Below are 13,775 nucleotides of genomic sequence, written 5' to 3' on the forward strand. Positions count from 1 at the left end.
TTTTTTTTTCGATATTTAACTTCATACATTTTACAGTCAGAATATCAATACAGAAGCTCGCGACTGCGAAACAATAACGAAAACCCAGTTTTTTCAATCGCAAATAAATATTTTTCATTCTTTAATGTAACATTCAATTATTGGTTTTGAGTCATCTTCAAAGCTGTTATTATCACAGTCATAATTATAAATTTCCATGTTGCAGTAATAGAAAAGAATGCTATCGACACGATTTCTAAGTAAATATTTTGTTAATTCTTCGAAACGTTACTTTCCTGAATCAGAAATTTTTATTTCGTATTCCTTCCTGCCATTTGTTCCATATTATTCCTTGAGCCTTAATAATCCTTATTATTATATAATCTAGCTCTTTTTTTAATTCGCAAACGAAACGAACTGGTTCGTATATCTGTCAAAATAACTTCTGCAAATACGTCTAAAGATTCAGGATGTTTCGCGCTTTCGATGCCCCCATTCTCAATATTTGCTCATTCCTAAAGCGTTTCGTTTTCACCCATCCGCCCGTTAAAAAAAAAACCATATAAACGTTATCGAAAGTGCGCGCGACCACCGACGAGAAAAACATTTTCGTCGGTGGCTTTCCACGCCGCGGAACGCTCGTACATCGTATTTTCACCGTAAGATAATTTTCCAGGCGAACAGGTTGAGGACGTGCGTACTATTAAGAGCTAGAAAGGATGATCAACGCTCGCGGGGAACTCATTTCTGAGACCCATATTCTTCTTTTTTTTTTTTTTTTCTCGTTCACGCTTGCATTAATAATTCGCGAAAGTGTAAACTTTGTTTCGTGAAAGTTTACCGCCACGTGTTTACGACAAACAGACCATATCTCGTAATACGGGACTCGGTTTCGTTTTCGTTATGCTTGTTATTTTATTACGGTTTGGCTACTTGTCGCGCGACCAGTTCCGATACGCTCAACCCAACGGGATCAGTAGTAGATAATAATTTGTTTTGGTGTTTGCGAGTGATTTGCGAGGAAATTGATAGGATTCATTAGCCATCGTAAATCTATTCTAATACTTGTCGGACTTAACGTTAATGTCACCATTTCGTCGTTGTTCTTTTTGAAATTTTCTCCGAATAGGAGACTCGCGCTGAATCTTTATAGAAACCGTTTACCACTCTGCGCCGTTGGTCGTCGAGAAACTTAACCGTGTCCTAAATAATTATCGATTTACGGTGCATATTATCTACGCTTTGAACGTTGATTATTGGTCGGTCATCCGCGACGTACGATTCAAAATTTAACGAGCATAAACGTAAACATTAGCGAAACGTGGAAACGAGGATATCGATACCATGAATTTCGAATGGTGTACGGATAAACGAAACTTTCGAGACGATCGTGCCGAGTAGAATTACTTTATGCCGATGATTCAGAATTGCTGATGCATAAATTTCACTTTAGCGAAAACTAAACACTTCGTTTGCGATAACAAACTTTCAATAAATATATCGGAAGCGTTAACGAACTCCTATTTGAATATTTTCTCTGCTGACTCTTCTTATCATTTTGGCGAGGAAAACAATATAAAACATGTTTCCAAATAATTCAGATTTTAATACTAAACAAAAATTTACCACATTCTTCGAAACATAAGAATATTCCAGAAGGCAGAAACCGGAGCTCGTTTTCTTTGATTTTCTCACGTGTTTAATAACCACCGGAATATCTCGTAAATTAATTCGTTAGAGATAGTTTTCAGGAGCATACTTTAAAAATGATTAAAATAATTACGTTTAGTAGTCGTCAAAATATTAGTATTACATTGATAAACACGGAATGGAAAATCGAGCAGTTTCTGAGTTATGAAACGTGTCTGTTACGTTTTCAATATTTTTAATTAATCAGTTCCTTGTCTCTATCGGTTAATCTTATCTCCTGATTCCATCTATACATATTTCTGCGATTGTCAGCAGTAAGTGCCTTTACGATTGCGTCGATGAATCTTCTACGGTATCGTTTTTAATTGAAGGCGTGTCGAGATGGCACGTGATACAATGGAAGTAAGTGTTTGGGTAGTGGAGCAGGGCTAGCGCAACTTTATTTTTTTTTTAAACTTTATGAACAACGTTTCAACCGGACTCAATGATTCCTTGGAGGTTACTATTCGAATGTCACGAAAAATCAAATGAAAATATGGTACGTGTATTAAGATATACAGGGTGTCTCGGCCGATTTTGACATCTTGATAACTTCGGTATTCTGGCATGTAGCGAAAAATGTTTCGTAACAAACTTGAATGGTATCGAGTGGGGAAAATTCTGGTGTTATTAGTTTTTCCGTAGGTGAACGCGTCGAGGATATATGAAAATCAATTTTGTTTTTTTAAACAGAACGAGGTACATTCTTATGCATTAAGTAGTGGAGCTAGACATTCTTTATAAATAAAAATACTGACCTATGTATATAACGAAAAGGTAACTGTTTAGAAGATACTGCAATTTGCTTGATTAGTTACGTCATGTAACACGACGTAATTCCTGTTTGCACGTTCTGTAACGAAATGGCTCCGAGTCCGAACGGTTAAAAGAAACAAACGCCTAAACAAACGTGCGCATTTATCTAAATCTAAGTTCTTAAATTAATCTGTGGCCACCATTTTTAGACGATATCGAGACGGTTACCTTCGTAATTTAAATACCTTCGCTCCTCGGCTTTACAACGTTTGACAGGGACACTTTTACTGTCGACCAGCAATCGAAGGAAAAGGAAAACGCTTTCAGGAAAACGTTTCATTACGTTCCGAGTGTACCAATTTCTAGTTAACCATTGATCGTTTAACAACGAAAGTCGGCTTTGTTTTATTACAATGGCTACCTGCCGCAAACTGCGTCGAACCTTTCGACCTTCTAGGAACGGATGGCTCAGGTATGATTATAGAGGCGAGCACTTTTCACAGTGGCCGTAGCACCGTGAATTGTGAAACTTCCTATGACGGGCAATCGCATTCTTCAATGGCTCGGTGTCCCTCGTTGTCACAGGTGTGACGTAGAAGATTTCACGTACAAAACTGTAGTATTCGTCCATTTGATCGACTTCGTTCATTCGGATTACTACGAGGAGCTAGAAAGATCGCGCTACGTACAATGTTATCTAAAATCAATGTTGTCAAAATTATACAACACTTGGATTTTTGAGGTTTCAGTGTCTCGAGACAGTTTTTCATAGCAACCAGTTATACTATGGTATCAAAGGTGGCAAGTAATCTCTGATATAAAATTAGTATCAATTAAGCTGCCCATTCAGCGTATGTTTATTCAAGCAATGACGCTATTTACGGGGCGCGTGAAACTTTGTAACACAGTCGTGACTAGAATTTCGTTACGGGCACGATAGTTTACGTTGAGTATCGTCCGTACGTTCGAGCTTTTAATACTATGTATTGGCGTCACTTTGGTCCCTTTAACCTTTCCACGGGAGACGGCGAGTTAACTAATCGAAAGAAATTATTATTTGCGAGAGAAAGTTCTGCTCGGCGTAAAAGGGCACAAATTTATGCGTAAACTCAACGAGTTCAATGTAACGGATGCCTGTAACTATACCTGTACTATACCTGTAAAACTATCTTAATTTCTGTACGTTGCCTGGAATAATTAACCCTCGAGATGCTTTCTTAGCATTATATTGCCACGGAATGCTAAGCTTACAAGGGAAGGCACGGATATTGCAGTCGCGGTTTGGAACGACACACTATGGAGGTTGTAGTGTGCATGTAATACTGTAATACAAAACAATTATTGGCTTTTTTCGGAATGGACCTTTGTTTCCAAGGTAGATTTCTTGCCGAGTGATGGAACAGTTTTAATTAGATAGCATGAGTATGTATCTTACGACACTTGAGAGATTATACAGAAGCCAGCAATGAAAGTTCCATCTAAATCGGTCCAGTGGTCTTTGTGATCGTCGAACGCATACAATCAAACACACAATCCGTACTTTCCTTAAATTGGAAGGTCAACAGTTTTCGTTGAAAATACGAGTGAAACCACAATGTTTCGTTTATATTCCACATTGGATTATACGTTGTTCTACTAGAAACACGAACGATCGCAATCGAACGAATGATCGATTTCCGAAAAGTGAACGTCATGTTATGAAATGTAAAAGCGTTAGGCGTTAAACTAATTATTGACGTCATTATTTAATACGGAACAGACAAATTACTATTCGATTATACAAGTACATAGTAATGAAAGAATACAAGAATTAATTAAATATAATAACGAACTAAGAACACTACACTAAAAACAAAGTGAAAAACGCATACGGTATTCACACGCTCTCCATACATGGATACAGAACTATTTTCATGAAATAATTTTCAAACTCCTAGAAGTCTTTCCTCTTCGTTAATTAACGCAGGTTCTTTCGTGCGTAAGAGGTTTAAATTGAAGAAGCTTTACAATTTGCACTAGCCTTCGGTTATTGTCTTATTCTCTTCGGACACCCTAATAGCACAAAAAGTATGTACTAAAACCTGGCAAAGCCATGTGTCCGACGACTTCAATGAAGCTTCTACCCGTAATTTCAAAAATGACAGGACTTTCGTTTAAGTCCTGGTTAATCTCGTATTAGTACATCGTGCGCTTTTATTGTCTTTGTACCTGTCTCAATGAGACCTTTTGCTACGGAAGGCAATGGCTGGGTAATTCCACTTCACCTGCGTACAGGTATCCTTACGTTAGGTATCTCTGGTTAGTGGATGTACGGGAACTTTCAAAAGAAAGGCAAATATATTATAGGATACAATTACGAAACTGCATTCGGTATTGTTTTATTTTTATTGGGCAGGTTCTCTAAATTACAACACAGTAAATGTAGCGTTTCAGGCTTCAGGATTACGATTTTTAATAACAATATACTCCTGTCAGCGTAGCAATGGCGGACAATACATGTATGTTGTATTAAAAAGCAAAATTCTGAAGCAGAAATCTTCTTGAACAAAATTTCTGTATAATAGAATATGTTAGTCTCCACAAAGTCTAGTAGGTAAAAATTAAACAAAATGAAATAATTCTACAACCTAACACACACAGGAAAACGTAGTCACTCGTAATGCAATTGATATAATGTGATTACGATTTAATTAAGGATGTTTGGAAGATGAATATTAAATTAGTCAGTATTTATCAACACAATTCTAGACTATTTCAATAACTTTTCCAGAGTCCCTCAACAAATCTGGAGTCGTTTTACTAAGCCTCTAAAATTAAGTAAAGTTAATTGATAACTGAATAAAATTAACAAATTTATTAAAACCAAAACGTCTATACAAATCATTAACATCGAAAAAATTATTAAACTCATAACTTATAAAAATCATTAAAATTACTATAATCATGATATAATTTAAATTTTCATACTTCATAATAAATAAAAAATTTTGTAACGATAAAGTTAGTTATAGTTTAATCAAAAACATTCGTTTCTTAAATTAAAAATAAATTACTTTCAACCAAAATAAATTCAATTCAATTTACAACTTACAAATAACTTCCAAAAAAATTGACAAAATTAGTCATTTTAAAGTAACAATTATGCAAAGACGTTTACAATGTTTCCGTACCGAAAGAGGGCGCCAAAAATTGTCTTCGACCGAGGGGATTCGTGGTAGGGTGAAATTCAAAGGAAGTCTACCCTTCGGCAACAGGTAAACGGACGCGTCGTCGTCCATCCATCCTCAGTGGATCGTCAGTTCGTTTCGTGTCACAAAGTGGCGAGGGTGCGACAAATGATCTCGAAGGATAACACCGATCGATCAATGTTACCTGCTTGGCTTTGGTCGTCGATGCAATTGCATCTATCGTTGCGGAACATGCAAGTGAGTGATTTACTTTTCCTTCGAAACAACACCTTCGAAACGGCCGTTCTACCCCGTTGATCGGCATGAACTTTATTTACGGGCGTAGCGAGCTGTCGGCCTGGAAGTGATTCTGAGAAACTCGATGGCGATGATTGCATAAGTGCGTTGATTGAATCGGTTTCTAGGCGGGTTCCTTGCTCGAAGTTTTTTCTCTGTGCGCATTCTCCGCCATCTTCATCCCAAGTGTTATGTTTTACTCGCAGTATTCGCGATAGACTTCTCTCGCTTTTCGTTTCGCATAAGTAGGTTACGTTACGTCAACGTGAAGTTTAAAGGGAAACCGTGGATTTTAAATCGAGTTTTAGTTCTGTTTGTTTAAGCGTGTTAGTTCTGAGTAGATATAAAAGTCTCTTTGAAGCTTACAATTGGTTAGTCGTACAGGTTGGTTAATTATAATTCGGAGGAAGCTAGATAGCGAACTATTGATTCGTAATGTCACAGCTGAAAGCTCTGCGAGTTCTAAATAAAAATTGTACTACTCTCGTGTAACTGTTTCTGTTTTTTATATTAATTATATTCTTCATTCTTAGCCATCTCTTTTTGTATTTATTTATACATTGTATTAAATTTATACATACACCCCCGTTCAGAAATATTATTTAAATGTTGTTAAATGCACATTCGATACAGGGTTTAGCAACAAAATTTGTATAGTAATAATTTAATTTAATAATATAGTATATTAATTATTCATCGAAGGTTAACAAGTGTCTACATATTTATGAACGAGGGTGTATACTCACTTTGTTTTAATAATTGACGTAGCGATGACTGATGGCTGCGACTTTGCTTACAATTAATCTTTGTTAGAGAATCCCAGTCACGTAATTTTAATTAGAAAATGCGAAGCAGATGGATAGATTTATCTTCGATTTTCTCTTTCAAAACTTCTCCAGTATATCTCCTGGGAAGTCAGAGATAATGAAAACGTAAACGTTTTAAAAGGATAACGAGTCAAATTTAAATTGTAAATTGCCGAGTTTTGCAGTCTTTGTTACAGAACGTGCGATACTTTTAGCTTTCTCTTACGAAAATTTATGTTCCGGCTAATTACAGAAATTATTCGTGTAAAAGTTGCTTGTGATTCGCAAGTTTGGTTGTGAATTTATGTCACTGTAGATTCTATTCCTGGTTGTGAACAAATTATTAAAGTCTTTTTACTTCGTGCACTACATGTTTACAACATCGATATTTCAAAATGTATTTTGTGATTTTTATCGTCGCCCTAACGATACAGATTTGCGATGATGTGTATTAGAAACATAAAATATCTGCCGGTCGCGAATATGTTAAGAGTCAACGGGAGAAAGACAACGATTCCAATCGTAGTTTGAATAATTATTTAATTAATTGTTTCCAAAAGTTTTGGCTCCAATTGATGCTATATTCGGTGAAATTAATTGTTTTGAATTTTACAAAAAAATATGTCCAGAGGACAGTACAGATGAAAGGAGAACCAATTCTATCGATAAATGAATTCCCGACGATTGTTTAAATAAATGATTGAATTCGTTTGTAGTACGAGTAGACCATTATTGATTAATATTTATTTTTAAACTATCGAATTAATTTGAACAAGAACGACCGAAACTGGCCTCGATTCCTCCAAATGCCATATCATTATTTCAATTGTACTTACCTCGACCATTGAATTTCTCCTACTAATTATAGAACTTGGCAATCATTGTTACCAAACCTGTTTAGTTGCAACGCGCGACCTTTCGAATTAATTGTACTAGTCGATTCCCGTTCTCCATAATTTTGCCCTGAATCGATTAACGATCGCAAGCTCGTTTGCTTGCGATTATAAAATATGCGGCTTTTGTTTCGTTCTCCGCAAGCTTCGATCCGTGGCAAACCTCGCGCGTATCCAATGCTTTCCTCCGACACACAACGTCTCGTTTTAAGGTTATTGCTCAATCGAAGGAATCGGGGTCGAAACGTTTAATTACTCTACCTGGAACTCTGTTGCATTCTCTCTGAGTGAGTACATTTCCACGTACGTTGATTGTCCGTTCTGCAAGTTGACCAGAAGACAATAGGCAGGGTTGAATCGACACTTACAGAAAATTTCAAACGTACACGTTTCCTCGCTAAGTAAGTTCCACAATAATAAATGTACAAGCTTAGTCGTCGGATATAAGTGATACTTACAAAAACGTAAACCATAAATGATTTATAGATTAACCCTCTAAGAGTTCGTGTAACGTTCAGGACACATGTTAATATATCGACATTTTACCAAATGAAATTGTACTTTCTTCGCAAGACGACGTATACCTCTTAATTATATTAGGTTGCTTGTATTAGGAAAAAAAAAAAGATCTCATCAAGGCAAATCTCGACGAAAAGCGAAGAAAAGCGGATGTCGTGAATGTTGATTTTTGCCTCCTGGAAAATCCGTTTCTAAGCTTGAAAAATAATAAAAAATTAAACACTTTGGCAAACAGCATACAAATCGTTCTAGGATAAAAGAAAAACTAAAGCGCTACGAACTTATTAGCCAACCCAATATCTATTCGACGCGTAACTCCGTAATACTCGTCTATATTTTCTCTCGTCGTTCGAATGTTTTAACCGAGATAAAATTTCGTTTCCGTCTCTTTAATTAATTATCGCAGCAACTACATACCGTGGCATCACTTTCGTTGAAATCACGCGCGGATAATCCCGACCCGTGGGAACATAACTTTGGTCCTGTTTCGAAAGAGCGCACGGAACGTTAAATAAATCATTAGACCGAAGTTGAGCGTACAATGAGTTGTCGCGCGGGCGAGGTGAACATTTTCTGAATTTGTATGTCGTAGAAAGTTTATAAATTATATACAGATTGCGATCTTCTTCGAGCAATACACCAGCCAGTTTAAAGTGATTTAAGCCCAGGCGGCGATTGTTATCGGAATGTTTTCACAGTTACGCCTTTCACCCGGCTTTGACCGGCAATTAAGTTAACCCCTTAAGAAGATCAACCTCGTAAAACGTGATCATTTGCGTGATGCAAAGTCCTACCGCGGCGATCACTTCTAAACACGTTTAGAACATTACGTTGCATCGCGTATAGGTACATCTGTCGATAGAAACTTCCCTGCCAATTAGTTTATATAATTAACGTCGTCGGGACGAGCAAAAAGCAGGCAATTGGTTGGCAGGATACGTCTGTAATCTTAACGTGCAAAAAGGACGTTTAAAATGTTCAGAAATTATCTGGTCGGAATAAAACTCACGTTACACGATTGTCATTTTCTTCAATTTATCGTTAACCGTAGTATCAGATACGTAACAAATAAAATCATGTTGCTTCTCGCAGTTATCCTTACCCGTTATCGATTTTGTCTCATGGCTATGTGAATTAAAATTCACATGTCATCATTTTCTTCAATTTATGGTTAACCGTACCAGATACATAACAAATAAAATCTCATTGCTTCTCGCAGTTATCCTTACCCGTCGATCTTGTCTCGTGGCTTATCTATTATCTCCATTTGCTATGCATCTATGCTATGCGTTTGTGTTTACTCTGTATTATTAAAACAGCGGTTCATTGTATTCTTATGTCCGTTGCAGGTATAATGTTTTATATTTACGATTTATTACTAAAATAAGGCTGGTTTAAAACGGTTACTTCAAATGATGACGATGTCAAGAATCATTTCGATCAGTTTCTGTTCAATAAAGATCAGAGCTTGTATGAACGTGCAATTGTGCTACCACCAGAAAGCTTCCCGAAGATATTGGACCCAATATACAATTCGAGAAAATATCTTTATATTTAAAAAAAAAAAAAAATGGAAAATCTTTTGTCTTCCTTGGAAAATCTTTTATCTTCATTGGAAAATCTTTTGTCTTCCTTGGAAAATCTTTTATCTTCCTTGGAAAATCCTTCATAATGAGCACGCGCGATCGTTCGAAACGCAATCTCAATTTCGCGGAACACTCGAACGGCGAACGTGTAGTAAGAAATTGACGTAGAAGGGTGTATCCAATTAACGTATGCAACTCATTGATGCGGCAATAATTTCCCTATTCAAAGCGCACGACTAATCCTATAAATCGCGGTTTCTAAATTTAGTCGGCGCTCGGTGAAATCGGCCATTAATCTTGCATTTATTCGTCGCCCGATATACTCGAGTTGTCTATACAGTACTGTATCAGTCGCGTCCATCGAACATCTTTCGTTAGTCACGTTGTGTCGTTTGCCCACGTTGTGTCCAATGGCGTAGCCTTCCAATCGCGTTATCATGGAGCAACGTTTATCGCCGATTTAAACGCGGCCCTGATGAATCAGTCTTCAATTAAACAGGTACCATTCCGCGCTCGCGATTGTCTTCAATCTTTGTGCTCTCGCGTGGAAATTGACTCGCCGTGCTTCGCGAGGCTCGCTTTTACTTAGATTTAATTGCCGGCTTGAAAGAAACCGGAGATCACTTCCGTGCAGTGCTCGACGAAAGTATCAGCACTCCGGAGAGGGTAACATTTAGACGGGGACACCCTATATTAAATTATCTGCTACGTGTATTGTGCCTGATAATTATTTTAGCGAGCTTTCATTTGTTCGATGTGAATTTTAATTTCTTTTTTTTTTTTTTTATGATTCAGGCGGCAATTTTTATCGGAGACTTCTTTCGTTTATTTATTGGCATTTTGTATAGTTCTAGTTGTTAGAGTACACGTGTTTGCAATTACGTGTTCTTAGAGAGATTTAATTTTGCCAAGTTTTAAACAACATTTTTGTTCGATATATATTTCGGTACATGTGTTCATCGATGATTTCATTAATTAATTCGGAAGCAACCATACGAATCCGAATGATTATTTCATCACCATCTTGCTTTACCATAGGTTGTAGGTTACATGCATCCGTCTCAGTGCCAGGTTTTCTCCAGATCGGTGTTCTACCATGTGATTTGAATATATTAGATTTGCATTCATTAGAAAACAATACCTGTTCCCGAAGTTTAAGGTCTTTTGTTACAAATTCTTTCCCTTTCTTTTGATCTATCTGCACTGTAAGTGATTTCCTTTATATTATGTTTCGAAATAGCCTTCTTTTCCGATCCTCTATCTTTCACCCTATTTAGATATAACGCAATTCCTTAGAAATAAATGTAACTCGCTTCGTATTTCATTCGATTCTGGCAATTTCTTTATTCTACATTCGCAACTATTTTGTTGCGCGTTAAAGCAACATACGTGTGGTACTAATTTTAAAGTTTCTAAGGCAGCCATCGCTAAAATGTCCGCAAAATAGAAAGAGGACCAGCTGAAGATACACTTCTAAAAATAATTGCAGAATCTCGGGTCCGTAGAATGAACGAAATATTCAGCATATAAGAAATGTTATTTGTGGAGTAGTGTCACATTAAATCGAACGTGTAACGAAAGTTGCGTTTGAACTATTGGTTACTTTGTTTAGAAGACGATTAGGGAGAACTGAACCCATGTAAGAAAAAGAAAAAAAAAGTACCAGTAATTCAAACACTGAATTTCGTTTCTTCGATTGACAACAAAACAATTCACGTCACTTCAAATTCTATTCCTGGTTATCTATTATCTAGCTTACAAGCAAGCATATACTAATTATGAAAATCTTTTTATTTTACGCGCTACGTATTTACGACGTTGGCATTTCAAAACCTATTTTGTAATTTTTATCTTCGCCCTAACGATACAAATTTACGACGTCCAGCCGTCGGAATTTTACTATTTTCGTCAGAACTCGGCGTTAGAAACGTAAAAGCATCTGTGTTAACGCTTTTCTAATTTGACACGCGTACCCAACGAAGGTTTTTGTTCGCGCAGTGGAGAGCCGAGACGCTGTATGAATTTTTGGAGAACGTAGGAAAAGTTGGTTGGACCGATGCCAAAGTAAAATTAGTTGAAAGGGATAAAAATGATGCCGCGTAAAAATCATTTCGCGCTTTGTGTACGCGTGATTTCCTCTCTAACCTTTTTCCTGGCGTTGGTGTCTCGCTATGGTACGGTTAACGACGACACATTTAACGACTGGGATTTGTACGACAAAGTATTGATCTATGATCCGAGGTCAAATTTAAATATACTCTTTTTCAAGAGCTTTTTTTGTTTGTCCATTAATACGGTCATTTGAATGTACCGAAGGCTATTTTCATACGTGCACGTATCAGATTTACTGTCAATGAATTCGCGTTACGTAAAGTACTATGTTTTGCAAATATATTAGTTGCTTTATCCATGTAGCTGTATCCAAGTCCAACAACTTCTATGGCTATATACGTTTATCTATTTTATACTCATTATTTAATTTTTGTATCGTCGACTTAATCCTGTCATTACTGTGTATGAATGGCACAAGTGTACTATAACTGTGATGATATTTTGTATTGCTGTATCATATCATCCCATTGAACTGTATCATCAGTAACTATAAGTAATCCTACAACTTACAAATAGCACAAATTTAGCTCTTTATACGAATTCTTCCATTTCTGAGCTGTTATACTTGAGAATGGAATAGGTCCATTTTTTTCATGCATCGAGATATTTCAGGGTTTGCATTTGAATAAATTTAAAAATATTGCTAAACGCTAATCGCGATGTGTTTAACGCTATACACCTTTTCAATTTTATTACAAAACAGTAATTAGTAAAATTATTTAAAAAACGAACTAAATGAAACGAATAATAATGTTATATAAAATAAATGTAAGAGGAAATTTAAATCCATATTTTCGTAGACATTGGCTCCACTGAAATGGATTTTTTAACGTAAATAATAATAATTAAAATGCTTTAAAAATTCCGCTCAAGCGTACAGACAGACATCCTTTTGAGTCCAACGTGTATCGACGAAACGGTTTTCGAGTCGTTCTCAAGGGGCACGCTTAAGAGTACCCCTACCATTCCACTAAGTGGTATGGTAAATTAGTCGTATCTCAGATTTCTGAGAGCTTAGCGTGGACACCTCCAGCCTCGAGGTGATATTCTTCACCGATTATTAACTCGGAGTAAAGAACCTCTTCATATGTCGGATGTTGGGAGTCTTACGCCGCTGGCCAGCGCGGAGAGGATTATCAGATAAAGTGATTCGGCGATTTCGTGTTTCAGAACGTTGTACCTTACCGCTGCAGTAGCGACAGCGACGAGGAGCCAGTCACGAAGCAGCCTCGACTCAGCCGCAGACATTCGCGGGGTTCTGGAAGGGAATCCCCGAGTCAGTCGGCACGTTCGACGCGCTCGAGCCGCTCGAGACAGCAGAGAGCCGCGAGATCGCGATACTGCGAGGATCCAGCCACGGTCAGAGCGGATCTATCCGACACCGACGCGTCTTCCGAGAACCGATCGATCAGCGATGGATCCTACTTCGAGGTGCGTATTACCTGGACGACCCTTTGGATTCTTCTGTTATACGTGATTTCGTGTGTTTTTCTTCTTGGTAAAAAAAAAGTGATTGAACATCAATTCTGTATAACGATCGATCGATTCATTATTTGGGTAGTTCGTTCGTAATTTCGTGCTGGTTTCATTTTTCATTGTGCATGGCTCCTAGCAATTGCTTAAGAGACTTTATATGTCATTCGACACCTTTTGAATACTTCTGTTATGTGATTTTGTGTGTGTTTCCTTGCTCGTAAAAAAAAAACAAGTGATCCAACGTCAGTTCAGTGTCATAATCTATCGATTCATTATTTGGATAGGATTGGGTGGTGTGTAAATTTGTGCAGGTTTAATTTCACATCGAGTATGAATTATAGCAATTAATGTTGTGTTTTCCTTTTTCGTAAAAAAAAAAAAATAAAAAATAAGTGATCCTACATCAGTTCTATGTAACGATTTATTAACTCATTATTTGGATAGTATTCAGTTGGTGTATAAATTTGTGCAGGATTAATTTCATATCGAGTATGA

General features: G+C 36.9%; 1 protein-coding gene across 4 annotated transcripts in view; it reads left to right on the plus strand.

Annotated features, from left to right (window-relative positions):
* The first annotated feature begins 12,730 nt into the window (after positions 1-12,730).
* LOC128888480 (klarsicht protein-like) overlaps positions 12,731-13,775 on the plus strand; it is a 71,275-nt gene continuing 70,230 nt past the window's right edge. For 2 of the 4 annotated variants that reach the window (XM_054145358.1, XM_054145359.1), the window contains exon 1: positions 12,731-13,235. The gene's annotated coding sequence lies outside the window, so the exon portion shown is untranslated. The remainder of the gene's footprint in view (positions 13,236-13,775) is intronic. The other 2 variants (XM_054145355.1, XM_054145360.1) reach the window with 2 other exon arrangements.

This window comes from Hylaeus anthracinus, unplaced genomic scaffold (assembly GCF_026225885.1).
Source record: "Hylaeus anthracinus isolate JK02 unplaced genomic scaffold, UHH_iyHylAnth1.0_haploid 11994, whole genome shotgun sequence".
NCBI classification, from domain to species: Eukaryota; Metazoa; Arthropoda; class Insecta; order Hymenoptera; family Colletidae; genus Hylaeus; species Hylaeus anthracinus.